Genomic DNA, 26355 nt, shown 5'->3' on the forward strand with positions numbered 1-26355 from the left:
TCATTTTCCTGACTCAAGCATTCTATAATCTGAGGTCCTCGAATGACAACTCGGTTTTATTGTATAGTGGTTACACGTTTGTTTTGCTGGAGCAGGAACACTAGAGATGTACTGTGTCAAAGGGAGTCGGGCTTCTGATGATGTGTGGCCTTTCTCTGTCTCTGTACATGCCACTACGGGTGATATTCTTTGTGTATTGGGAGGCAGAGGTCAACAGAGATTTCTTATCCCATCTCCACCTTGTTTTAGAGAAGGTCTCTCAGTGAAGGAGCTTACCATATTTAGTTAGACCAGCAGGACCTTCCTGCTCCCACCTCCCCAGTGCTGGGTTACAGGTATGTATTACTGCAGCAGGTCTTTTTATGCGGGTGCCTAGGATGGAAGACAGGTCCTCATGCTTGCACAGCAAGCAAGCACTCTGCACGGTGAGCTGTCTCCCTGGCCCCTCGTTCTTCTTAAAGAAAACTTTTATATTTCTGTCTTTGACAGGCTTACCAAATCAAAGAGGCTTTTACTTCCCAACTTACATTCAGGTTGAATATCTGTTCTTGGGAAACATCCAGACCCAAAAGGATGTCCAGATTTGGAAGATCTGCATATATGTAATGAGACCTCTTGGGATGCATCTCAAGTCTCAACACAAAAGTCATTTATGTTTCACGCACACTTGACACGCCGGAGCCTGAAGCTAATTTGATGCTGAGCCCTTAGTGCACCTGTGCTCTGATCGCAAACCGCTGTGTGAAGTCAGGTGTGGAATTTTCCACTCACAGCCCTGTGCAGTTTGCCTCCCGGGATGCTGAGAAGTGCCTTGGCTTCTTATATTCAAACATGTCAGAGAAATGCATTCCTTCAGACTGTGATAGGGAGGAGAGAACGTGGGTAAGCGCTGGTCGTCTTCAAACTCTCCCCTCTGGCCTCAGAGCTCCTGGCTGGTTCTGTGCAGCATCCACAACTCAGGGTGTCTTGGAATGGCCAGGCAAGGGATGGGATCGGGGCCCACCATCCAGGCTAACCCCAAAGGTAGGAGTTCACACTCAAAGACACTAAGCCTGGTTCTCTGCCCTGACTGGGGAGTGGCATCAGGCAAGGGCTCAGCCTACCTGCAGAGACGAAACTGAACTGGTTATGGCCCTGTCTTCTCAGAGCTTGAGAAATCAGAACCTAGAAGAGTGTCCTGGCCGCTCGACTCCACCTCCTCTCTCTCCTCCCTTGCCCCACGATCTGCTGGGATTCCTCTCCGCTGTTCCTGGGAAATCCCTCTCAACTCTTAACTTCCCTTCCCTTCACTCCATCCTCCAGGCCAGTATTTTCATCTAACTGCTACAAATATGTCACCTATTTCAAGGTGGCAAGACATGGACAGAACACCATTCCTATTGGAGTTGGACAGACATGAGTCCCAATAAAACCCAGCAAAACACAGCAGGACCTTAATGAGGCCCATGGGTCCCTGTTGTAGCCACTGCCGCCACCTCTTGCCTTCTCCGTCTCCCTCCCGGCCACTCTGGCATGAGGGTCTGTGGTAGTTTTCTATGGAGTAGCTTCTCTTCCTCTCTACAGAGATTCCTTAAGCATATGGCTCCCTCTGCCTGCAGTGACAACCCCACCCCCTTCCCCAGCATTCATTAGAATTTACAATTACATTGTTTACTATTTACTCCTTTTTTTTTTTTGGTCTGTCCTGCACCGCATCCCACCCCCCCAGAGTAGAATATAAACTCCATGAAACATGGGGCTTTGTTTCTTTACGATGCACCCAACTGCACTGAAATATTTAACAAATATTTGTTGAGCGAGTAGCACAAGTATACAGGTCACAGCTCGGAATGAAACCTGCCTAACGTCAGCTCAATTAAGGTTTAAGTATTCACTCCAAGGAACAGAGGGTAATGGAGGAACCTGTAATCTGGGTGTGGCAAGGGCATCACTATGGGACATTTCGGGAAGGGGGATGTTTCTGCTCTACTTCAAGTGAGCACGCGCACATGTACAAGTCTCTGCACATCTATGTGCATGAGTGTGAGTGTATGAACGAGTATGTGTGCATGTGCATGAGTCTGCTAGAGTGGCAAGCGTGGGTACCATGGCACGCACCATGCATCTGCTCCCTGTCCCCAGTCCCTCCTCAATTTCTGCCGGCAGACACCTCTCCTGCACTGGCGCTCTCTCCTGTTGTACTCAAGAATATCAGCTCAAAGGGAGCTACTTATCTCCTGCGCAGGCCGTTAGGAGATAGCAGAGGTCATCACTAAGACTCCTCCACAGCAGAAATCCACACCCCTCAGAAGAACCCAGAGGAACTCAGTATCCTGTAGTCTGCCTGCCAGGGTCAGATCAGGACAGCAGAGCACAGAGAGGATCTGCTAGGATGTGGAGCAGTCACCTATGTGAGACCTGAGCCTCTCTGAGCCCAGCTTTGCAGACTCACTGCCCAGCTAAGGGAGCCGAGAGGAAAGCCTGACCCATCTAGGGTTCTTTTTTTTTTTTTTCTTTTTTTTTTTTTTTTTTTTTTTTTTTTTTTTTTTGGTTTTTCGAGACAGGGTTTCTCTGTGGCTTTGGAGCCTGTCCTGGAACTAGCTCTTGTAGACCAGGCTGGTCTCGAACTCACAGAGATCCGCCTGCCTCTGCCTCCCGAGTGCTGGGATTAAAGGCGTGCGCCACCACCGCCCGGCTCCATCTAGGGTTCTTAATCACATTTTTCATTCTTGTCATCCTTGATTTTTTTTTTTTTTTTTTGTGCTCCAGCCCAGCGACCAAGAACTGCTGAATCTGAGGGGTTCGCACGGTAACAAGGCAGTTCCAGGGAAACCGCCCCCCCCCCCCCCCGCCATACCAGCTGCAGTGTTAACAGGGACCCTGCAAAAGAATACAGTGATCGATCTAGCACTCGGAAAGCAGAGAGGCAGGCGGATCTCTGTAAGTTTGAGGTCATCCTGGTCTATAGAGTTAGTTCCAGGGCAGCTAGGGCTGTTATACAGAGAAACCCTGTCTTGAAAAAACAAAAACAGGAAGGAAGGAAGGAAGGAAGGAAGGAAGGAAGGAAGGAAGGAAGGAAGGAAGGAAGGAAGGAAGGAAGGAAGGAAGGAAGGAAATACAGTAATCACTCAACAGTAGGCAGGCCAACAACACTAGGTAAGCAGTTAACAGGTGAGGGAGATCTAGGCAAAGGAATGGTTGCTCCATTGTGCCCTCTGCTAGTAACTGGTCCTCTCCATAAAGAAGTGATCTCAAGGCATCCACTGAAGTATACTGAAGGGAAGACAGTTGCTAGAGGACAGGACAGGGCCAGGGGATCCACTGAGGCTCACCAAGGCACAGGTGGCTGGAAGGGATCCACAAGCCCCAGCTCCAAAAATGGAAGAGGGGAGACCTGTCATTTGAACCCAGCAAGAGAGAGCCAGGGAGAGTAAGGGGAATAAAGGAACCCTGGCTCAGCTGGGAGGCTCAGCCCAGATGGTGAGAATGCACTCCCACACTTCTGCCTCCTATTCCCGGCTCAGGTTTCCTGCTGGAGCCTCCATGGGGCCTGCATTTTACTATCAATGAAACAGAGCAATTGTGCAGTGACCCTATAGGAGTATGGAAGAGAATAATGGCAGTTTCTCAAGAAACCAAATCATAGAATGCTTCCCAATTCAGCTTTCCACTTCTGGGTACACACACCAGGAGAACTGAGACAGAGATTCTCAGGGACATCTGCAGATGCATTTAATGCAGCCGGATTGACAATACATCTGCAAAGTGCATTCAATGCAGCAGGACTCAAAATAGTCCAGGCATGGAGGCATCACAGGCAGATGTGGAATATGCATATAATGGAATATTATTCCACCTTTAAAAAGCAAAATCTAGGACCTAAGAAAATATTGATGTCTGGAGCTCCCTGGCCAGTCAGTCTAGCAGAATCAAGGAGATCCAGGTTCAGTGAGACAACCTGTCTTTAAAAAATAGGATAGTAAGAAGCTAAGAAAGTGGTCCAGCATTGACCTCTGGCCTACACACACACACACACACACACACACACACACACACACGCACACCACACTATCCTGCACACATTCATATAAACATGTACACATGAAGGAAACACACAACCACAACATGCAAGAGCCTTGAAGAAACAACATTAAGCAAAATAAGTGTAAATCAGATGTATGGGACACCTAGAGCAGTGACATCCCATGGAGACAGAAAACAAGCTGCTAAGAGCTGCAAAGGGGGGGGGGATAAAGGGTAGGGTCAGAGTCTCAGTTTTGCAAGATTAAGAATTCTGTGAATTAGTTCCACAACGATACTTAACACAAAACTATACACTTGTCAATGATCAAGATGGCAAATTTTATGTTTTTAAGTAAGTAACCACAGGAAGTACAATGGACCAGAGACTTTCGACCGTATCTTTGTGTTGTCTTTCCATCACAGGGGCAGAAGAACCTCAGAGGTGCCTTTAGGGGAGAGTAGGGAGGGAAAGGGGGTGAGAGGAAGTCATCCAGCTGAGTATACGCAAACTCTCTTGGCAGAGTGGCTCTGCTGAATCTGGGTGACTCTGGGGTTCTCCTGAAAAATTTCAACAGGCAAAGCACCACTGGGATCCAAAGGTAGATATTTTAAATCTAGAGAGGAGGATTCCAAATCAGGGCCCAGGGCATATGATTCGAACGCTTGGCTCAGTACAGCGCCCCCTGGAGGAGTAGCATTGAACTGCTCAGAAGCCAGCTTTATCATCTGCTCAGCTGCAAGGGGCTGTTGGAGTTTCACATGAGAATTGTGTAATGCTCCTACCTGAGCCCTGTAGAGGGATGACTAGATAGGACATGGCCCAGCCTACACTTAGGGATGCCATAGTCTAGCCAGATGCCAATAGTGCATGTAGGGCAAATGGCAGACAAGGCTTCTTCTATTTCTATTATCAAAGTGTAGGGATGATGGTTATTAAGAAGCAAATGATTTCCAAAAATTATAGGTTGGGGTTATCATTTCCGGATAAAGAGCAGGACTCTAGGTTTTTACAAATGCTTCCATCTTTTCTCATGGCAACCATGGTAGGTAGATGGCAAGCAGTTTCCAGCCAACACACACTGGGCACCCTGGTACAGAACCCTGCCTATACCACCACAGCTGCCCCTCTAGGCCAGTTCCCACCTGTGCTTTTAGAACTGCAGGTTCCTGACACCAGGTGACATTAGTGGAGCCCCTGCAGTATACACAGCTGAGCAGAAAGCGAAACTGGATGCTCTAAGATATTGGTCCCATAGGAGAGAAACTCCACAATGGTTGGTAAATACAAGATATTTACACTAGTAATAAGGCAAGGGGAGGGATAAATATTCCATATGGGAAAATGCACAGAACCCATGGGAAACTCAAAGTTCTAGCCCTGTAGATGATAGAGAATCATACTATAAACAGACCTCCAGCTCCTCTCCCTTCTTTTTCTCCTCATACAAAGGGTTAAAAAGGGGGGCTTAGATAAGCCAAGCTACTCAATCAAGGTCACCCAGCTTTGATCTTGAGGCATGGCCTTCCCTGAGGCCAGGGAAATAATCACCTCACTGGATAAGCAGGGAGTGCTGGAGGGTTACCTCTTGATTCCCAGGGACTGTTAAGTCTTCAGGGCTGAGCCCCATTGGCCATTTGCCCTTCTCTCTCTTCCTAGCACACCCAAATAAGCTTCCATCCCTTTCCCAGGAGAACCCCATGACCTTCCCATAGAAGGAAACACACCTACCTGCCTGCCTGCCTTGCTCCTTCCTGGGAGCTATTTCACCCATAACCTGCAGGGATCCTGCAGAATTAATTCCACATTGTAGCTGCCTAACGGCTCTAATTGCATGGCTGGAGGCTCCCACAGTAATGCTGAGGAAAGGATCATAAATTTAAAAGGTTAATTTCCTCTCCACTCCCCATTCAGACTTCTGCTCAATAAATTACCTTCCCAAACTGGCAGGGTGGCAGAGTCCAAGGACAAAGGTCAAGAGCCCCTGACTCGGGCCCTCATTAACGTTTGGTAGTCCCTGCCCAGGACACCCTGCAAGGCTTGTAGAAATGCCAGGTAGTCAGAAGGTGACAGGACACTTTACTCAGAGAAGACGTGACAAGATGCAGAACAGAGCTAACATCATCCACAGACAAGGACACTCCACTAAACAACTAGCTCTGGCTGGTACCCAGCACACCCTGAAAGAGTAGCCATCTCAATATGATCCCTGGGCACACTGGCTAACAACTAGGAGGGGGGTGAGCCTCTTCAGAAACACACGTGTGTGTCAGGAATGATCTGAGGTCAAAGGGGGTCCTGGGCAATTGCTGTTCTTGGATCATCTTGTGGATTTCCAGGACCATAAAAATAATGTGCCATGAGTTTAAGCATTGTCTTGAAATTCACTATCCTAGCTGTACCACCTCTGTATATACGGGCAGGTGCCTGGCAATACAGCAAGGGCCGGGGTCTGAGGCTAGGGTTCCAGGTTCAACCCCGCTGGCCAAAGCTCACTCACCCCACTTCCCTCTTCTCTAAACAGTCTAGCAGGGAAGAGGCTCAAGGGCAACGAAGGGCTCTCACGGAGCTGGCCTGCTAGGCTTGGTAAATACCCTCATCTATTGCGACTGTTTATACGGAGGCCAGGCAAATGTCAGGCCCCTGAGGAAGGTGCTAGAAACAGAAATGACGCTGACCCGAGCTTGGATAAGAAAAGAACACAGAAGCCCGACTCTCTCCAATCCAGGTAGGAATGGGCTGTGACGACGTAAGGCCCAAGGAGGGAAAGCAGAGGAAATGAGTGACAGGGATCTGGGAGGGCAGGATGGGAAGGAATGGCAACGGTTCCTAGTGTACAGTGAAGAAACAGACAAAGGTGTCAAGTTGGGAGCATAGGCCCCTGCCCCTGGCACCTATCCCAGCCCCCAGGCCTGGTCTGGACTCCAAATCCCAGCAGGCAAGGTCCTGACCCCTCCCTGGGGGTGGGGCCAGGACCACTCCCCGGGGTATTTAAGTGATCCTCCAAAAGAGGAACACATGGTCTCCCTTTTTTCCTCCTGGGGGTCGCCTTTCTGCGGCTTCCCGGTTCCCCTTCGGGCCACCCAAGAGTTCAGATCTCCCATTAAACCTGGATATTTCTTAATTCGGCTTGTTTTGATTTGGCTTGATTGGGAATTTTTGCATCGGCAGGGAGCTAATATTAAGAAATATTCCTAACAAAAGGTAGAAACACTGCCCCAGGGCTAGTGGGACTAGATTCAGGGCACAGCCCTGCTATTCCAGCTGTACGGCTCTGGGCAAACCACGTTGGCTTATGTGTGCCACCTGCCAAGGCTTAGCTGTGTCTACAGAAGGGGCCCCATAGTCAACACAAGCTTTTATAGCCAGACAACAAGGGTGGGTCTTGGGGGGTGGGGTGGGGTTTTACTGCGAGGAGCCTTTGAAGAAGCTGCAAAGAATGGAGGTAACAGGGCAGTGAGGGCTGCGTATAAACCGTGGAGAAACAGGAAACGGCAACTTACAACCCATTTTGCTTCCTTCCTTAGCTCACCCAGAAGTAGGTCCCATGATGGCTTTATGAAAAGCTTCAGGGTACATCTCCTCCTCAGTGCAGCCCGGCTTGGCTGCGGCCATAGAGTAAACGGAGGCTAGAGGTTCTTCTCTTCTTGCTACAGAGCCATGGTTTCCTCTCCATTTCCAAGGCAGATGCTAGGAACAGAACAGGCCACAGGCCAAGGGAGAGCCTAAAAGGCAGAGCATCCCAATCCAGGCTTGGGAAACCTACCCTCCCCCACGCAACTTCCTGGGCAAGTCTGGAATCAACCATGACTTAAGTATGCTTTCTCTTCACTTTTATCCGACACAGCACCTCTGGGATCTCTAATTACAGGTGGGTCCGATAGGTACATAAGTGCTGAGCAGGCAAAGCAGCTTCCACTGGTTCTAGAATTCTCTAAATTATCAGTAGTCACCTAACGAGTCTATTAATTAATTTCCCGCTGCTGTGACAAAAAACGTCTGACAGAAAGCAACTTCAGGGTAAAGGGTTTAGCTTGAGGGCACAGTCCATCACAGCAGAGAAGGTAGACCAGCAGGAGCAGGGGGCCGCTGCTCCCACTGTGTCCACAGTCAGGCGGCAGAGAGAGAAATGCTGGCATGCTGTCTGATTTCTCCTTTTGATTCAGTGCGGGACCCCAGCCTGTGGGGTGGGGATGCCCAGATCTGGACTAGGTCCTCTGTCACGAGATAAACCTCTCTGGAAATCCCCTGCTGACATGATCAGCGGCGTGGCTTCTAGATGATTCTAAGTCCAGTCCATATGAACCATCGCAGGTCAAAAGCATTGATTATGGGCTCCTGGGATCAAGGACCCCCTAGGAACTAATCCACCGGACCCTGGCTGGGCGAGTTTATTTCCCAGTTCTTCCATTAGTAATTGGAGAGAAACAATCACACATTTTGTGGATATCTAGAGGCTACCCCAGCAAACTTTAGCACAGTGTTAGATTCAGATAGGAGGAATGCACTCTGGAGCTTTGTGGCATAACAGAAATACAGTCAACATTGATGTGCTATGTATCTCAAAAGGGCTACAAGGGAGGAGTTTGAAGGCTCCCATCATACAGAAATGAGAGAAACTGAAGGTGAGGGATATGTTGATTACCCTGATTTGATCATTACCTAGTGCATGCGTGAACCAAAACATCCCAATATGTCAATCAAAAAATTAAGTAAAATAAAAAGGTTATAAGTTATCTCAGGTCATAATTACACAGCTCTCAAAGTGGCTAAGCCAAAAATCTAATAGAAGTTTATATGATTCTCCTTCATCTCTACGAAAAACTGTTGGCTTATAGGTACTTACTTTAAATGCCTAATATGGAAGTTCTGAAAACTCTTAAAATTTGCTTGCAGAAAAATGACACACACACACACACCAAACACACACACAAACGCCACACACACATACACACACCATTGTTGTCATCATCATCACCATCTAGAGTAGCTTGGTACAGGGAAAAACTAATTACACTGCTTATAAAAGGACTATTTTGTAGCTATGACACAAATCCCCAGATACCAACAGGCTGTGTGCTGGGCTTTCTAGCAGCATTGTGCGCAGCTCCTAGACTCCCTCCCTCCCTCCCTCAGCAGTTAGATCCATCTCCCTCCAGTGCCATTCACCCTATTACTTATTGGTTAAACAGGAAAGGGGCTTCTGAGTAGAAGAGGGGAGGGACCTAACATTCTCTGTGCCTAGCCTTGCACAGGGATCTTGGCGATATTAAATTTCAATTTCACGAGGCACTTCCTAGAGGGTGCCCCTATTCCAGTGAGCAGACCAAGCCTCCGTAAGCTCCGAGCAGCTGGCGTAGGGGGAATGGCAGAGGTGTTCTGAATTCAACTCCAGAGGCAATTTCTAGCATTTGCTCGTTCAGAGATTCATCTGTTCCCGTGTGCGGATGTACACACGTATTCACAAATGTGCAGGTATATATGTGTATGTGAGGGCGTGTAGGCACTTGCAGGCTAGATGAATTCTCTCAGTTTTACCTGAGACCCATGCATTTGGCTAGACTAGCTGAGCAGCAAGCTAGTCTAGAATCCCCGTGTCTCTGCCCCCTCAGCCCTGGGGCAAATGCTCTTCACCACACCTGGCTGTAGGTGCACTCTGTCCTGACTAAGCCATGTCCCCAGCTCCAACTTCCCTGTCACTTAGAATCAAACAGAGCAAAGGGTGAAACGAGTACAATGAAAGCTCCTCACGGAGGGCTTCTGTACCCCAGGCGATGTTCTGAACACCGTCTGTTCTTAGCGGATCCCCACCAGTGAGCTTCTGCCCATTTTACAGACGTGAAGACCAACAACAGGTGTATGGCCCCAGACTGCACACTCAGAAGTCGGGGAGATGTTCCTGTGCTGCATTGGAAGCACATGCAACAGGTTGTGTCTGGAATATTTCCCCCCCCCCCCCCCCCCCCGTTCTTTCCTGTCCACCCGTTCCTGTGCTTCACCCTCTTTTGTAAGATAGGCTCAGAAACCGTCCCTCCCCTTTCCCTGCGTGCTCTGTGGGCAGGCATAGTGACAGCCTCCCATGGGGCCTGCCACCAAGAGCTCACTGCTTGGCTACCTGCTCACTAGGTAAAGCAGGCAGATGACAGCTGGGCACACAACCCTTATTAATGTCGTCTCTAATGAGCCCTCAGGAGCATAAGCAGAAGCACATTTTTCACGCTAGTGGGTGGCTTCCCTTTCCATCCTCAGCACGCAAGACAGCGGTTATTTAGCCACAGAGTGTACACAGCTTTTCCCCACTTCTCATGCAGATGGAACCCACAAAACAGGGAACTGAAGCGTCCCGGCCCTTGGCCCTCTGCAGGATAGGCCCGTATTCAGTGCAGAAGTGAAAGGCTCCATGTCCCACAGCCATAGCAACCATGTTTGTAGATTCCATATTGGGACATTTGGTGGCTATCAGGGGGAAGGGATAGAACGTGAGAACTCAGGAATGTGCAGCCTCAACACCCAGAGAGCCTGTCCACACAGAAGACTGTGGGGCTCAAAGGCAACCGGGGACTGTCACATGTCTCAGGACGACTTCATCCGTTTCCCCGGAGGAGTGCCCTGGCTCTCAGCTGCACCTGAAGGGCCTCATTATCTCTAGGAACCTGGACTCCCTGGAGTCACTACACATTTTTCTAATGGCACAAGAAACCTGGTACCAGGAATAGAGCTCTGGAATTAAACACTGGGCCCTTGCTCTGCTGTTCCGATTCTCGGAGCTCACACACTGTAGACCGGAGCTGCACCAAAGAACCTTGGGAAGGGGCAAGTGGGTCCCACAACCTGCATTCTCCACACGGGAGCTGACAGCTACTTGCAGAGTCGTGAATGTTCTAACACAGGTGAGGAACTGAAGGGTCAAGGCCAGGTACCTTTAATGACTTTGTAGCCATGTGTGGCTAATGAGTATCCCATTAGTACACCCCTGGTGGTACAAAGAGAAAAAAAGATCACCTGTCTTTTAAATCTAGAAACTTTATGGGTCTACAGGAGGAGCTTGTGATGACATTTAGACCACTATTTTTGTTTGAGTTGAGCACTTCCTGTGAGTCAGAAACAATACCTTCCAGTCAGATCTTCAATAAGGGAAACACCAGCACCCCTATATCAGCTGCAAAGGAACAGCCACGGAGCTGGAAAGTAGCGAGGAACCAGGAGGAAACCCAGGCAGCCAAGTCTGTGGCTCAGCCCTCCATCAGAATCCACGTGGGGCCTTGCTGTGGTTAGCTTAAGAACCGGGCTTATGGTGCTCATGCCAAGAACAGCTGTGCAGACTTTAATGGTCCAGTCTTAATTCTCCTCTCCTGTTCCCAAGGCTAATAATGCCATCCCTTGAAACAGTCTGGAGGTCTTGAAAGACGCCATTGTGCCTTCTTAAACAGAAATGCCTTCCATGAAGAGGCCAAAGAGAAGCGTAAAATCTCCAGAAACAGCAGCTACCACGGGCTCTTAACGGCTCAGCAACACCTCCGCCCAGTGCACAGGCCAGAGGAGCTGATAAGTCTACTGTGCATACCTTGCAGGCCAGGCACTGTGGAAATGTCCCTTTCCTGTCCCCAAATTCCACTACCGTTCATTAAGATCCACAAACATTTCATTCAGATTTTTTCTCTTGAAAAATACATGAATTTTTTAAGAAGTTAAAACTCAGAGGGGAAAAAGTATTATTTTTCTACTTAAAAAACTGCTGATTATTTTGATCCAGCACAGCACAGCTTCGATGACCATGCTGGTGGAATTGAACTGTTCTTGTCCCGGCAGAGAACAGAGATAAACTAGATTTTAAAGGGAAAGGGACTTCACACTCCTTCCCTGCCCTGGGGTCTCTGATTTCCCCTCTCCAGCATTCTTTCTCCACACCTCAGTTCCTGTACTTGGCACCCGTTCCCCTCAGGGGCACAGCGTTAAGACCACATCAACAAACACACACTGTTTGCTTCTCTCCAGTCCAGCTGAAGAGACTCTTCTTGCATTGACTCTACAGAGACAGGACCGTCACCTTTTCTCCTTTAACCTAAGAAGCTCCAGGAACGTCACTGGCTGTCAAACCAGAGGGCTCCCCCCCCCAAAGAAAGTTTCCACCCAAAGTTCAATGGCTTTGCTCTTGGGAGAGCTGAAGTTTTAAGCAGGGCTTCAGAAGGGCAGTGGCCCACAGAATGATAAAGAACACCGGCAAGGGAAACAGAACAGGAAGGAAAATAAGAGCCTGAGCTCCTAGTAAGGAGGAAGGAGACTGAGCAATGAATTCACCGTCATCCCTCCGGCTGCTTTTCAAACTGGTCTCCATAACAAAAACAAACAAACAAACAGACAAAAAACCAAAAACCAAACAACAACAACAACAACAAAAAAGCCTGTCAGTTTCAACATGGCGATATTTATTAGAAGCACGGGAAGAGAAAACTAGCTATCATGTGTCTAATGATGGATAATACAGGGTGAACGCTTTCACTCAGATCCCCAAATTCAAAAAGTCCCAACCCCAAAACTTCTTCCAGTGTCTGTATTACACTCTAAGTCCTGTCCATATATGGTCTGACAATTTGGAACTGAATACAGGTCCATCTGTTGGATCATTTGGGATCCTGAATTTCTAGATTAGGTTTGTTCAAGCAGTAAAAGACCATGCAAGTCTTCCAAATTGTGAAAGGTTCAAATCTGAACTGCTTCTGGTCCCATGAATAGGAAACTGTGTGGGTCCATCCCATGTAAGGTACCTCCAACCAGAACCAGACAGGACTGCAGATCCACAACAAACTGAGGGTGAGTATATAGCGAGGAGGCAGAAGGCTGGGCCAACGAGCAGCCAGGGGACTACAGAAGACTACAGGGCAATGAATCAAGTTCTTGAAATCTGGGCAGAAGAAAGTGGTAGAAGGAACTGTTCCCAAAAAATGCATCTTAAGACGAAGTCTACAAGGTAGGCGCAGAACACATATGTGCAACTCCATTACTCAGGATACTGAGGCAGGAGGATGGTCCTAAGCCCAAGGCCAAACTTGTCTATACAACCAGATCTAGAACAACCATGTCCTCCAATGGCCGAAAAGACCTTTCCCTCCCCTCGTCTTCCATAGACACAAGTTCATATCTAGTGCCACTCTGCTGCTGGAGGTCTTCAGTACGCCCCAGGGCTCAGCCACCAGAAACTGACAAGTCTTGTGCCAGATTGGGAGGGTCTGTGCCTGGCACTGCTTTAACTAGCAACGTTCTGCTTGTTCCCTATTCATGTGTCCACCTGTGATCTGGAACTGTCTTCCTCTCGCTACCTGACCCAGAGGTGACCGAGCTTGCATAGAACTAAACCACCTGGCAGCCCCTGGGCATTGGAAGACTCAAGTCCAGGCTGCAGAATCATGATGAATATATATAGCGATTAAATGCTGCGGGGGGGGGGGGGGGCAAAAACGTAAACAAAGACAGCTGGGGACTGAGATTTTCTTCCTGTAGGAAAGAGGGGTAGGTGTTTAAAAAAACGCTCCCCCACCCCTCTTTGTAAAGCTTCATCAGATACGGTTTATAATCTCCCAGTGAGCTACATCCTGAGGATTCTAGGCTTCTCCTGGGCCAGAGTTTTCTGAGGACATCATTTTTACTGATGAAATGACAACGTGTCCAGCCCTGCTGTGTACAAAGAGATACACCAACAATGTGTGTGTGTGTGTGTGTGTGTGTGTGTACTTGCTCATTTGAGTGTGCTGGTGAGCATTACCAATTATGGAGGCCAGAGATCAGTGCCAAGAGTTTTTTTCTCAATGACTCTTCATGCTGGTTTTTCTGACACAGTCTCTCATCAAACTTGGAACTATTTCAGTTAGACTGGCAGACCAACCAAGTCCCCAAGATCTGCCTTCCCCCACCTCTTAGTCCTGGGTTTACAGACACATGCTACCACACCTGGCTTCCATGTAATTGCCCAACATCTGCACGGCAGTTCGCATGCATGCTGGGCAGGCATCTATCTCCCTAAGCCATTCCTGGTTAAGTCGCTTTTCCCACTCAGTGTGACCTTTGTAGTATGGGATTACCTCGATGGTAACATCAGCACAGGGTAAGATTGGGTACCAGGACAAAGGACAATGGTAATCTCAGCCTTGCCACTCACCAGCTATAGGAGCCTGGGCAAGTTACTCGCCCCATTGCAGCTTCAATGTTCTCCATCTATGAGTAATATTTATCTCCCTGGACTCCCCGAGGAGGGAGGGAATGAGCGTATGTCATAGCTCGGACCCCCATAAATGTCAAGCTAGTGCTGTCAATGTCATTACAGTCATTATCCAAATCCACAAGCATTCTATACACTTGCCTAAAGCAGCAAGCTGCTGTGCAAGTTCCTTTGCAAAAATAATGGATTCCAAAATTAAACACTAGCTTGCAAGCAGTAAGAAGGCCCTTACCAAAAACCTAAAATCAGATATACCAATGTGGGCTATGGCATGTTCTTTCCTCCGCCTAATGGCCTGATGAAACTTGTCTTCAGCTCCGGGATCACGGGTATTAATGTGTACTTGGATTGGTGCGGTGGAACCACCTAGATGTGAGGCAGATCTCTTTGCCCCGTGACACCAATGTATGTAGACTGAGGCCAGGGTAGGCAAAATGACTGAGAGCTAATAATAAATGCTGCTGGGTCGCCAAAGGTTCTGAGTGTCCATACACAATTCTGGAATCTATTAGAGCCTCACGGTGCTAATGAGACCTCTTACTGGGAATTCAAATTCCCTTTGTAAACTCCATTAGCAACCCACAAAGCAGGTGGGCAAACGTGAACCTTTCCTAGGGAAAAATGTTTTGCCTAGAAAGGGAAGCAGAGAGAAAGATGGATTGCATCTCTCCTTGGAGACAAGTCAGAACTCTCTCTCTCTCCCTCCCTCCCCGTTTCTTTTACACACACACACACACACACACACACACACACACACACACACACACACACACCTGGAATAGGATGCCATGGTACAAAAATGTCTTTACCTGCAAAAGAATTTTTTTCAAATGCAGGAATTATCCCCCCTAAAGTTTTGCCAACATGTCTGTCCCATTCCTAGATAATTCCCCAAATGACTGCTTGGGTCTCTTATGACTCTGTCTTTGCCTTGAAAGGCCCCAATAAACTATTTCTAAATAAGAACACATGGAAACTTTTGGCTCTGAGAGTTCAAATTCTATTAATGACTCAATGCATTTTTAAAAATGTTTTCCCCTTAAAACAGCATCAACAGAGTTTTGATCTTATCTGTGTATTAGTTCAAACCAGCACAGAAAAGTGCTGAATATTACCCAAAATAGCCACAGCTAGGCTAAAAGAAGGAATGGAAAAATCCAGCTTTAAAAGAATTCCTTGTAGGAAGAGAGGACAGGGTCACGGGAAGAGAACAGACAGGGGCCATCAAGGCCACGGGGAACACATTCTGACTCTCTCCACCCATGTGGCCTAAGTGATGCTTAAAAGCTTTGTGTTATTGGGACACTGACTCTCCAGGGAGCAGTTTGAATTGAGACCCAAACACTGAATAACACTCAGCCTATCTCACCACGATCATCTTGCATTTATCCACATTGTCTGTCGTCATCAAGGTCACCCCAACATTAGCACTTAATGGGGATTTAACCATTTGGAGGTCAAGAGCCTTGCCAAGACGCACGGAGAAATTTTCCCTAAAAGAGCATATATAAGTCTCCGTCTCCATCTAAATTTAGAAGGGCAAAGAGCACTACCTCCGCCAAGCGTGGCGAAGAAGCTTCGGCTTGGAGAAGCCGGGTTAAGTCACCAGCAATGAGATCTGGCATTTGTAAGCCAGATTCCTGGATCCCAATTTTAATGATGATACTTGAGGTTTTATGAGTATTCATTAACCAACTAAGACTTTGATATCTGCAGAGTCCATCTGTGTGTGGACTAAAATAAGCTTGTTTGTGCAAGTGCGCGCGCACACACACACACACTGCACACACACAAACTTGGCAGGAGTGAAATGGCATACCAGAGCTGGATGGAACGTACTCATTTAGCTTATTCATTCTTGACAATATGAAGTCATTAGAGGGAGTTAAGGAAGCTTTTGCAATTGCCAGCATGGAAAGAGACCAGGGTTGGTTATGTTTCTCCATTCAATAAACAATGCCATTGACTAAGCTGTATGTACTCACCACTCTCTGCCCACGTAAGTAATTTGCTATTAAATACATACCGTTCCTGTAAACGGCTTGACAATGGATTATTTTTACATACTTGAGTTTGGAGGGATAGAGACAAAGGGTGGGGCACTCCTCTTGACCTCTGGATCCCGGAACTGCGGCTTAAATGATCATGAAATAATGAAAGAACTAAGCCAGGACCTTCAGCCTAGCACTCAGACTTTTATGTACTGGGTCAGGAGCGCTTCAGAGTACCATGACGCATATCTTGGTGTTGTGAAAGAGCCAGCACTTCTTTCAGAGGTCACTTACCTCACAGGAGTTTAGCCCTGGTTATGGTTTGAATATGAAGTACCATGGCTAGGATCACGCACTGAATGCAGGTAACATTTGGTAAGGAGAGGTCCTCAGCCTTAGATTGCAAGGTTGAGCTGGACAAGCAGATAGATCAGTGGGGCTGTGAAGCTGAAGACTAAAACTGTCCCCTTGTTCCTGTTTCACACTCTGACCCCTGCCCTCTATGGTGTAAACTGCCTCTTCTTTCTGTGCTATGATGTCCTGCCTCACCATGTCCCAGAACCTGGAGTCAAAGATAATGGACTGAAATCTTTGAGCCAAGAGGCATCCTTCATCCTTTATGTTGGTTTTCTCTGGCACATGGTCATACCATTAATAAAACCATTTTGTTCATCTTTCAACGTGCCTGGTTGAATCACAAGAGGAAAGCAGTCCAACTCAAGTCCTACGTGACCTAACGGTGTTCAAACCTAAAGAGGCGGGATCTTGTCTCTACTGCAAGTGTTGGGAAGGATGATTTACATAACCAAGCAACTAGGATTTTGAGGGCTGGCTTTGGTTAGCTTCAGGAACAGTCAGATCCAGGACATTATCCCATCCTCTGATTCTGGTCTACCCTCTTTGGTGCTGCCCTCATTTCCTCTGCCTACCATAGCTACGACAGGCACTGGATTCCTTGTGCATCCTGGGTTCTCACAGTTAGCTGTCCTAGGAAGAATGTGACCAGTGTGTGTGTGAGTCCAGAGTGGATTCTGATTAAACTTACTCCTTGGGCCAAAATCACTGTAGATCAGAACCTTTGTGTGTGTGTCATATTTGGCTGTGCCTGAACCACATGATCATTCATGTAGCTCACAGTAACCAACTGGGATAAGAAAGGCTATCCCCTGTATGAGAACAAGACAGTGGACAGAGAGATAGACTCCAGCAAGTCTTTATAGCATTCTTTCATACTTCTCTAGCGAGCGAGAGTCGTTAACCCAAGTGACAACAGCAGCAAAGAACATCGCTTTCCGTAAGCCAAACTCTTCACTCCACTCCTTCTTACAGAATGCTTCTGAGGGGCACAAAGAACACAAAGGAAGTCAAGATTTGTTCTTAGAAAAGCAAATCATCTAGAAATAAACTAGACACAACATACACCTGTTATGGAGAGCTGTCTTAGAATCTTTGCTTCGAGAACAATACTTGTGCTACAGTTGAAAGGAAAGACAATAGGTCTGTATTCCTCAGCCAGGTGCAGTAAGAGGGTGGTGGTGAGAGTCAGTCTTTGATATTCCGGTGGAAGGAAATTGCTTTGCAAGAATCTGTACCTCCTCGTGTCCTCCTGGACCTTTACAGTCTTCTATCCCTTCTAACACCCACTTCCATGCTATGTTTGGCTGTCTCTTGGCAAAGATGCAGTCATCCACACAATAGGCATGTGTGGCCCGACCAATCCAAACTGGATTCCTTCTGCATCCCAATGAAATGAGTCCTTTAGGGAACTGTAGGCCTTTTCTTCATCTGGTGCCCTTTAGTCTTGAAAAATGGTTTTGTTCCTTTTCTCTACTTTGTATCATAATTGGCTCATCTTTCTTAATTTTATAAGGCATTAGACGTGGTGGCTGCCTGCCTGATCAACACAGGAAAGTCCAGGAGCAGTCTCCTTCGTCCCTGCCAGCAAGTCCTGATACGGGCTGCCAGTGATGACTCACTGATGTGGTTTAAATACGAAGCATCTCCCAAAGGCAAGTAGCACTGTTTGGGGAAGCTGTGGAAACTTAAGGAAGAAAGGCTTAGCTTGTGGAAGTAGTTTGCTAGGGAGGTAGCAGATCTTGAGGTTTCAAGTCTCAATCCCACTTCCTGTTAAGTCTCGACTTCCTGTTTCATCAAGAAGTGAAGAGTTCAAGTTGCACACTCCCACCGCCCACCACCATGCCTTCCCCATCACAATGGACTTTGTCCTCTCAAACCATGAGCCAAAACCAATCATTGTTACCTTAAGTTGTTTTGACAATTATTTAGTCAGAGGTTGAAGGATTTCAATGAGTTGGCAATGTGCTTTGTTTGGAAAATAGGTATCTCTAGGCTCTCTTAAAAAATAGCAGCTCTGGTGGGGCTGGAGAGATGGCTAAAAGTACTAGTTGCTCTTGCAGAGAACTGGGGTTCAATTTCCAGCACCGACCCTGTGGATCACAGCATCTGTCACTGATGTCTCAGGGAATCTGAGGCCCAATTCTGACCTCCACAGGGACCAGGCACACAGCTGGTGAATATATGCAAGCCAAACATTCATGTGATAAAGGTATGTCAAAATATAATAATCATAATCATAATAATACCAGTAGAGCTGGAAAAACTGGCTTTGCATGCTTCATTGAGCTGAGGTTGAGGGGATGAGGTAAGGACCACAGGATCCCCAAAGCTACAGAGTTGGCTCTGCTTGTTTGTTAACACAGCACTTAAACTGCAACCCTGCAGCATAAGCCGCAGCCTGCCCAAAGCCTGTTTGCAGGATGTACTGATGCAGCATCCTTTTATCTTTTGGAAAGAGTCATAGGAAGCCAAATAACAGGTTTTCAAATCACATTGACGATAGATATATGAGGCAACCTGAGCTTGAACAGTTTCTGGCTAGTGTGGATGAGGCTTAATTTCCATAGACATTGATCCCCTAAATGTCCAAAGAGCCAATCGCGACATCTCTAGAATGACAAAATGATATGCGGTTATGTCAATATGTACCATCCTTTATGCCATAGAAAAGTTTATAAGGGTTGACCAGTCCTACTCCAAAAGCCCCAAAAGCACTCTTCTCCGAATCATTCTGGCCCTCAAGCCCTGGGTTTCAGAGCATGTCAGAGTTAGAATTTTGGATTAGGACTGCACAGTCATACATTTTAGGCAAACGTTCCCCAAATTTCCAAAATCCAAATCTGTAGTAGCCCTTAGAATAATGGCTGCTGAACCTGAAGGTGACAAATGATTAAAAACATAAATTTATTTATAGCATGGTCATAGCTAAGAAAAACTGTTTACATAGAAACAACTGAGAGGAAATATACCTAAATAAATACTGACATACCTTCCTAAGTCATAAATCGCTCATTTCCCCCAATTTTGTTAGAACAAGAATTTCATTCTTTAAAAACAAAGAAAGAAAGAAACAAACAAACAAAAAAACCACAATGAAATAAACAGTATCATTTGTAACAGCCAGAACCTGGAACAACCTAGTGGTTCCTCATCCAAAGAACAGATAAAGAAAATACGGTACATTTACGCAATGGATTATTACTCCATGCTAAAAAAAAAAAAAAAAAAAAAAAAAAAAAAAAAAAAAAAAAATGGCATCTTTAAACTTGCACCTTACAGTCCACAATCCCAGAGAAGCTAGAACTCTCTTCCAGAAACTGAGGGAAGCAGATGCAGAGATCCACAACTGACCACTGGGCTGAGATCCCGGAGTAAAAACGAAGTGGGAAGGGGTGATAATATGAACAAAGGGGTCAAAACCATGATGGGGAAACCCGCAGAACCAGCTGCTCTGAACTACTGGGAGAACAAGGACTTTGGATTGACAACGGGGAAACTGCACAGGACCGAACTAGGACCCCTGAATACAGGTGATAATGGTGTAGCTTGGGTAGTATATGGTGCCACAGGCGATGGGACCAGGATCTAACTCTAATGTATGAATTGACTTTGTAGAGCCCATTCTCTATAGAGAGATGCCTTACTCAACCTAGATGGGGGAGGGGAGCTTGGCCCTGCCTCAAGGAGTTAATGGGACAGACTTAGTTGACTTCCCAGGGGAGACCTTACCTTCTCTGAGGAGTGGGTGGGAGATGAGGTGGGGCTAAGGGGAGGGAGTGAAAGGAGAGGAGGGAAGGAGAACTGGGATTAGTATGTAAAAACAAATAAATAAAATTAATAAAAAGCTGAACTAATAGTCTCCCAAATTAAGAAGCAACATGTCAGAATTCAAAGTGCCATGCTCTTTTAAATTAATTTTAAATTAACGCAGACTTGCCCTGCAGCATCCTGAGGCTGCATGCACAAGTACTTTATAGACTGAGCTGAGCCACAGATGAGCATCTGCCGGAGAGGAAGAGCTATGGCCGTTTCATTCAGGACTGAAAAGCTCCCAGCTCTACAAGATGGATCATACCCACTGCTGAAAATCAGAACCCAGGGACTCTTATCCAAAGTCCTGTCCCCAATCCAGATAAGCCCATCACTTATCTTTGCCTCTGTGTCCAGATGTAGAAACAGAGACATGATAAAGAGGACCGAGGAAGTGCTCATTAATTCTGCCCTCCCCTTAAGATACACAATTCTTGTTGCTTAGGAACAGTGTGCCTACCAGATCTCATGGTAACCTGGTAAGGTGATGGGTTCATAGCTACAGGAAACCAAGCCAATCTGTAGGAGTGATGTCCACAGAACAACCAGAATTCAAATCTTGAAGTGACTGCAAGAAGCCTCACTCAGAATGCCCAAGTTAACCTGGGTGGTGAGCACAACCATGAGACCGTGAGCCACCGAATGTGATATCCACACGTTTAGAAAGGGATGAGAAGCAGCCACCAGCCCAGTCAATATGGAAGCAGCAGATAAGGAGGACTCCGGGTGAGCTGCTTAACACACTGTCGAAAACACGCCGAAATGGCCTATCACCAGCAGCTGGGACGACAGGCTGGAACATGGCCAAAACGAGCTGACCACTTCCAGTGTCACGGAGTTCAAAAGAAGAAATTAATGAGAGAAAACTTCGATATCAATGAAGTTGCGAGAATATAATGAGCTATGCTTGCTCCCAGGAGGAACGGCTTTTCGATTATTTCTTTTAGAAGAATTGCAGTCATGGTGTATTTGATCCATACCCGACCCACACTCTTTGGAGAATTAAAACCCATTTTACCCAATGTCAAGTTAAAATAAAAACTCGTCAGAAGCAAAATAACTCTTTGCTCCCAGGGCTCTAAAAAGAAAGCGGTTCTCTTTGGCGGCTGGCTGGTACGCCTGTGACCTTTGTACTAAACTAACACTTGGCAGATGAAATCTGAGAATAATTCTCTTTGCATCATTAGCTGAAACACAGAGGGCTGCTCTGGGTCTCAATATAAGTGATAACAAAGAAAACACGACACACTGGGTCTAATAGATGTGCCACTAAGCTCAGAGCAATTGTCCTGCGTAATCAAGCACACAGCCACGGTCTCCCCTCCCCGCATGGGTCCTCTGCAAGAAGCCCTCAGACAGCCACTTCCCTCTGGCTAGATCCCACTCCTTCCAGAACAGCCACTCTCAAGAGACGTGGAAGCCACACCTCTGTCTGTGTCTTCCTCTTTGTGTGTTAGTATTATGCATGAGTCTGCCAAACACGCATACACAGTTCAAAAGGATCTGGCTTCACCTTGATCCTGATCTGCATCATTAAAACTATAGCACAAACATGGGACTATTATACAGATAGCCCACTTCCCCAACTAATGAGTGCATAGCATAGTAAACAGGAGGAATTTCGGTGGATGCTATGTGTTTTCCAATGCTCACATCCTCTTTGGGGGGCAAGGGGATGCTGTTGTTCTTTGTTTTGTTTTATGGCACTCGGGGTCAAGCTCCCACTCCTATGCATGCTAGATAAATATTCTAAGGCACTGAGCCACAACTCTGTGTGTGTGTGTGTGTGTGTGTATACATGTGTGTTCCTCTATATGGGTACACGCATCTGCAGTAAAAAACCAAAGGATAACTTTGATTGTCCCTCTCCTCAGGCACTAGAAACCCTCTTTTGAGAAGTCTTTCACTGCTGGAACTTGGTAAATGAGCGAGGCTGGCTGGCCAGAGAACCCCCAGGGTCCACCTCTCTACCTCCCCAGCATTGGAATTACCAGCGCATGTTGCCAAGTCAGGTATATTTTAAATATGAGGTCTGAAGATCAAACTCAGCTCCTCATTCTGACCAAGCAAGGACTTTACTGACTGAGCTATCATTATGTTACATGAAGGAAATCTGAATGAAAGGTGCAAGGGACTTCTCTATATTTTGAAACTGTCCGTGACTCTATCATTAAATAATTAGTTGAAAAGGGCCTTTGAAGAGGTCATTGGGGTTAAATGTTGTGTCCCCCCACCCCCTGTCCATGAATGGGTCCTAACCCATTCATACTTGCCTTGTTAGAGAAGGAAATTGAGGTCATATAAGTCATCCCAGGGTCACGTGGGCCTAGAGCCAGAGAAGAGTCAGCAGTAGGGTAACCTTCTCTGAGCTACAGAGAGAGGCTTCAGGAAATCCTAGCCTCACCTATAACTTGACCTTGAACCCCTAACCTCAAGAATGGTGAGTAAACATTTTCTTCTGTTTGAAACGGCCAGTACGGGGTGTTGTGCTCAGCAAACTGATGCACAGCCCACATGTCCTAAGTCCTCCATTCACTCGGTTTTGTCTTCTGTCTGGTCCAGTGCTCCAGTCCTTGATTCCTTGATACCTCTCCTTGGAGTAGAAGTGAGCATGGAACCCATAAAGCAAGGAAGACTCAGGCTTTCAGCAGCCCTTCCCTGCCCATGCAAGGCTGGTACTCAGGGGAGTCATCACACTACGGAAAGGAGGGCAGAAATGTGACTGTTGGGCCCAGGGTCCACAGTGAGAAAGATGGTCAGAGGAAGCTGTAAGGAGAAGAAGCTCCACCACGCTATGAGGCCAACCTCCAGATGGTACCCATGGCTGCAGCAAATTGAGAATGGGAGGAATGGGCGTGGTGTACTGCCCACAGTGCTGGAGCAGAAGGGAGACTCTACCAGCCGCCTTGTCTGAGGAGTTGAGCTCTGATCTCAATTCATCTTCATATATGATAGAACAAGGGTACATCTCTTTCCAGAACCCTTTATGCCCACCTCCTGTCTCCATCCTATTCTTGCACCCCTCTTCTAGTTTGGACCCCCCACTATTCACACTAACAGCACCTCCCCTCTTTGGACTTCAAACACCATCCCATCTCTTCCCCCTTCATGACACCTGACATTTCCTAAAGGCTCCAAGCACTCTGGTGAAAGTCCTTGACTTCTTCTGGACCCTGGACGATGTGCCCTCCAGCCAACTGCAGCCCTCTGAATGGACCTCAGATACCAGATACCCCTGGAATATGCAACACTCTCCTAGCCAGAGCCAAGCTAACATCCAGATCAAGTGATTTGGGGCAAATAATGTAATCTCTAGGAATCACAGTTTAGCCATCCACTTCACTTCTGACAACAAAAATTCTGAAAACAACAGACATTACTTGCATGGTGTACGTTCACAGGGGAATATTCTGTATGCAGCAAGAACCATAGAAGAATATTTAGTAACAGGGCAACAAAGCTCATGAAATATTGAGAGAAATGAAATTACAAAATCTTTTTTCTTATAAGTGCACTTTTGCTGAAAAGTACATCAATGCAGAAAAAGAGACTAGAATTATATATACTGTGAAGCCAGGAGTAACTGTTCTCTTGTCACTCTCTTTCCTATATTTCAAAACCTGCTCATGGGAAATGTGTAATAAATACCTTTTCTAGTTATTTAAGAAAATCATTATCATTATCTTTTTACCTTTCTATTCCTAAAAATGATAAATAAAGAAGTAACAAACTGAAGCAGCAACCCAGTAAAAGGCCGCTGTAAAGTAAGTATATGATATTTTCTCACACTACCATAGGAAGCAGATACCACTTGATGAGTTTGAACTTGGAGAGACAAAAGGACAGCTAAGAAAACGAGGCTGGTCACAACGTGGAGTTAAGACATGACTGAATCCCTAAAGGGTTGATTCTTAGACCTCAGGAAGGCCCAAACAGTTTCCACCACCACCCTGCCCGCTCAGTCCCCACGGAAACAAAGAGTGACACGTGGCACCCACAGGTCATTATCTGGCCATCCCGTGAGGCTGAGCCCCACTCGCTGCTGTATTGAAATGTCTTGAAAAGGCTGCCAGGAGAGCTGAGTCCTCATTCATCCAGTTTTGTCCCCGGATAATGAGCACCTTCAGCTCCCTCTTCATTCTCGAAAAGACTGGCTTCAGAACAGGGCTGGCCTTTTGAACGGTCCATGCAAGAATCCAGGAGCTCGGCCACAGTTCAACCACAAGAGTCGGTGGAAATAGCCGTTTCAGTAGGAAACCCTGGAGGGACTTCAGCTGAACTGCTTCACTTTTTTGTCTGGATGTGGGAGTCTATGACCTTGCCATAGATGTGTGACCAGCACCCATCTGGTAACCTACAACAGGTCTGGTCTCTGGTGACCCGCAGTCTAGATAGTGTAGGCCGACCCTCCAGGCCCACACAGAAAGGATTACTTGAAACCAAGCATGTTCCATGTATAACATATGCATTGTTTTCCTCTCCAATCCAGTACTAAGTAGGCATGTTGACAAAAAGGCTCTCTCCAGACAAGCTTTTCTGGAGCTGGAATTGGGGGGTAACAAATATTCTCACTTCCCAAACAATCCAATCTATAACCATAGTCTCAGCTTCACTTCCTCCTGACTTCTGACAGCCCTCCTCTCTGCAGTGGGCTCCATCAAATACGTTCAAAAGCCAAGTTAAGAGGCTTCCAGGACCAGGGCTTAATTAGACTAGATAAATGCTGTGACAGTTTCATGACTGTGGCTATGTCTTTATGGTCCCTGCCATAAACAAATGCGCCAGCTCCTCTCTGCATATGCTATGGCCTTCTGAAACTGCTCTTAGAGACATCAATGAAAAGCCACCTATGGAGGCCAATCTGTACAGAAGGCTTGCTCTCGGCTACTCCCTCTAAACAGATCCATGAAACCATTTCAGAGAGACACAGAACAACTATCTGCACAGTTGTGTATGACGACGTTTTGGAATTTGGTCAGACAGACCAGAGCACTACAATATCTTTGTATTGTGCAAAAATAACACCCAACTAACTCTTCTGTAGAGGGAAAGAGGAGCCCCCGTAAAAATTTGGATGAAACAATCTTCCTACCAAAATCTTACTACACATCTCATGAACACCACAAGAGAATTCAAAAAAGCATCTTGCCTTGATTTGTCCCATTGCTCTTTGATCTATATCCCATCTCCCAAACCCAAATGCCCCCTTAGCAAACAATTCACACCCCACCCAGTTGGAGAAATAGCAGAGAGTTAACTCATTCAGAGAACATCTCCTGAAGAAGATAGGTTCAGGGAATGTTCGAGAAGCCCTAAACCTACTTGACTGAGAACTAATAAGAAATATGGAGTGAGTTCTAGGGAGAGATTTTTCAATGTTTTGTTGCCCATTTCCTTCCACATGGTGTGTGTGATCTGTTACTGCTACCAGAAAACCTCTTTCCCAGGGCCCTGGGGTAACATCAGTCAAATCGAAGACCAATTGTCCACCAGAAGTTCTGGATGCCATTTTAACAACAAAAAGGCCACCTTCATTGCCACATCAGTGGGACCCTGCCCAGCTACAACCCAAGCCTTAACCATATGGAGAGAGGGGGCCAGGACTGTGCATCTTGAACTCAACAGTCCTAAGTGCTGTCACACAATTAGGTTCTCCCTGGGTTTGCCTTGTTCCGGCTCTGGACAGGAAGGTGCTCTCTCTACTTTTCCCACCCACAGCTCCTCTCACATAAAGGTCGCGCGTCTATATAGAACACACTTGTTCAATCAAGGCATCAGCTCTACGGCAAGCCTCTGGGTGGCTACCCACTCCCATCTATCCTATCTCATAAATCTCAGGCTGCATAAAGTAGAAGCCCGGTAGATATGAAGCTCAGGTCGAATTTGGTTCAAATTCTATTTTCACTTAAGCCTTTAGAATTAGCTCAATGCCTCAAGGCACACTGATACTGATGCCATGTGACATTGCCCAGGTAGAAGTCCTT

General features: G+C 46.7%; 1 protein-coding gene across 2 annotated transcripts in view; it reads right to left on the reverse strand.

The window, feature by feature from the left end:
* Slco3a1 (solute carrier organic anion transporter family member 3A1) overlaps positions 1–26355 on the reverse strand; it is a 281466-nt gene that overhangs the window by 193589 nt on the left and 61522 nt on the right. The window lies entirely within an intron of this gene.

The sequence above is a fragment of the Arvicola amphibius genome, chromosome 12, assembly GCF_903992535.2.
Source record: "Arvicola amphibius chromosome 12, mArvAmp1.2, whole genome shotgun sequence".
Lineage (NCBI taxonomy): Eukaryota > Metazoa > Chordata > Mammalia > Rodentia > Cricetidae > Arvicola > Arvicola amphibius.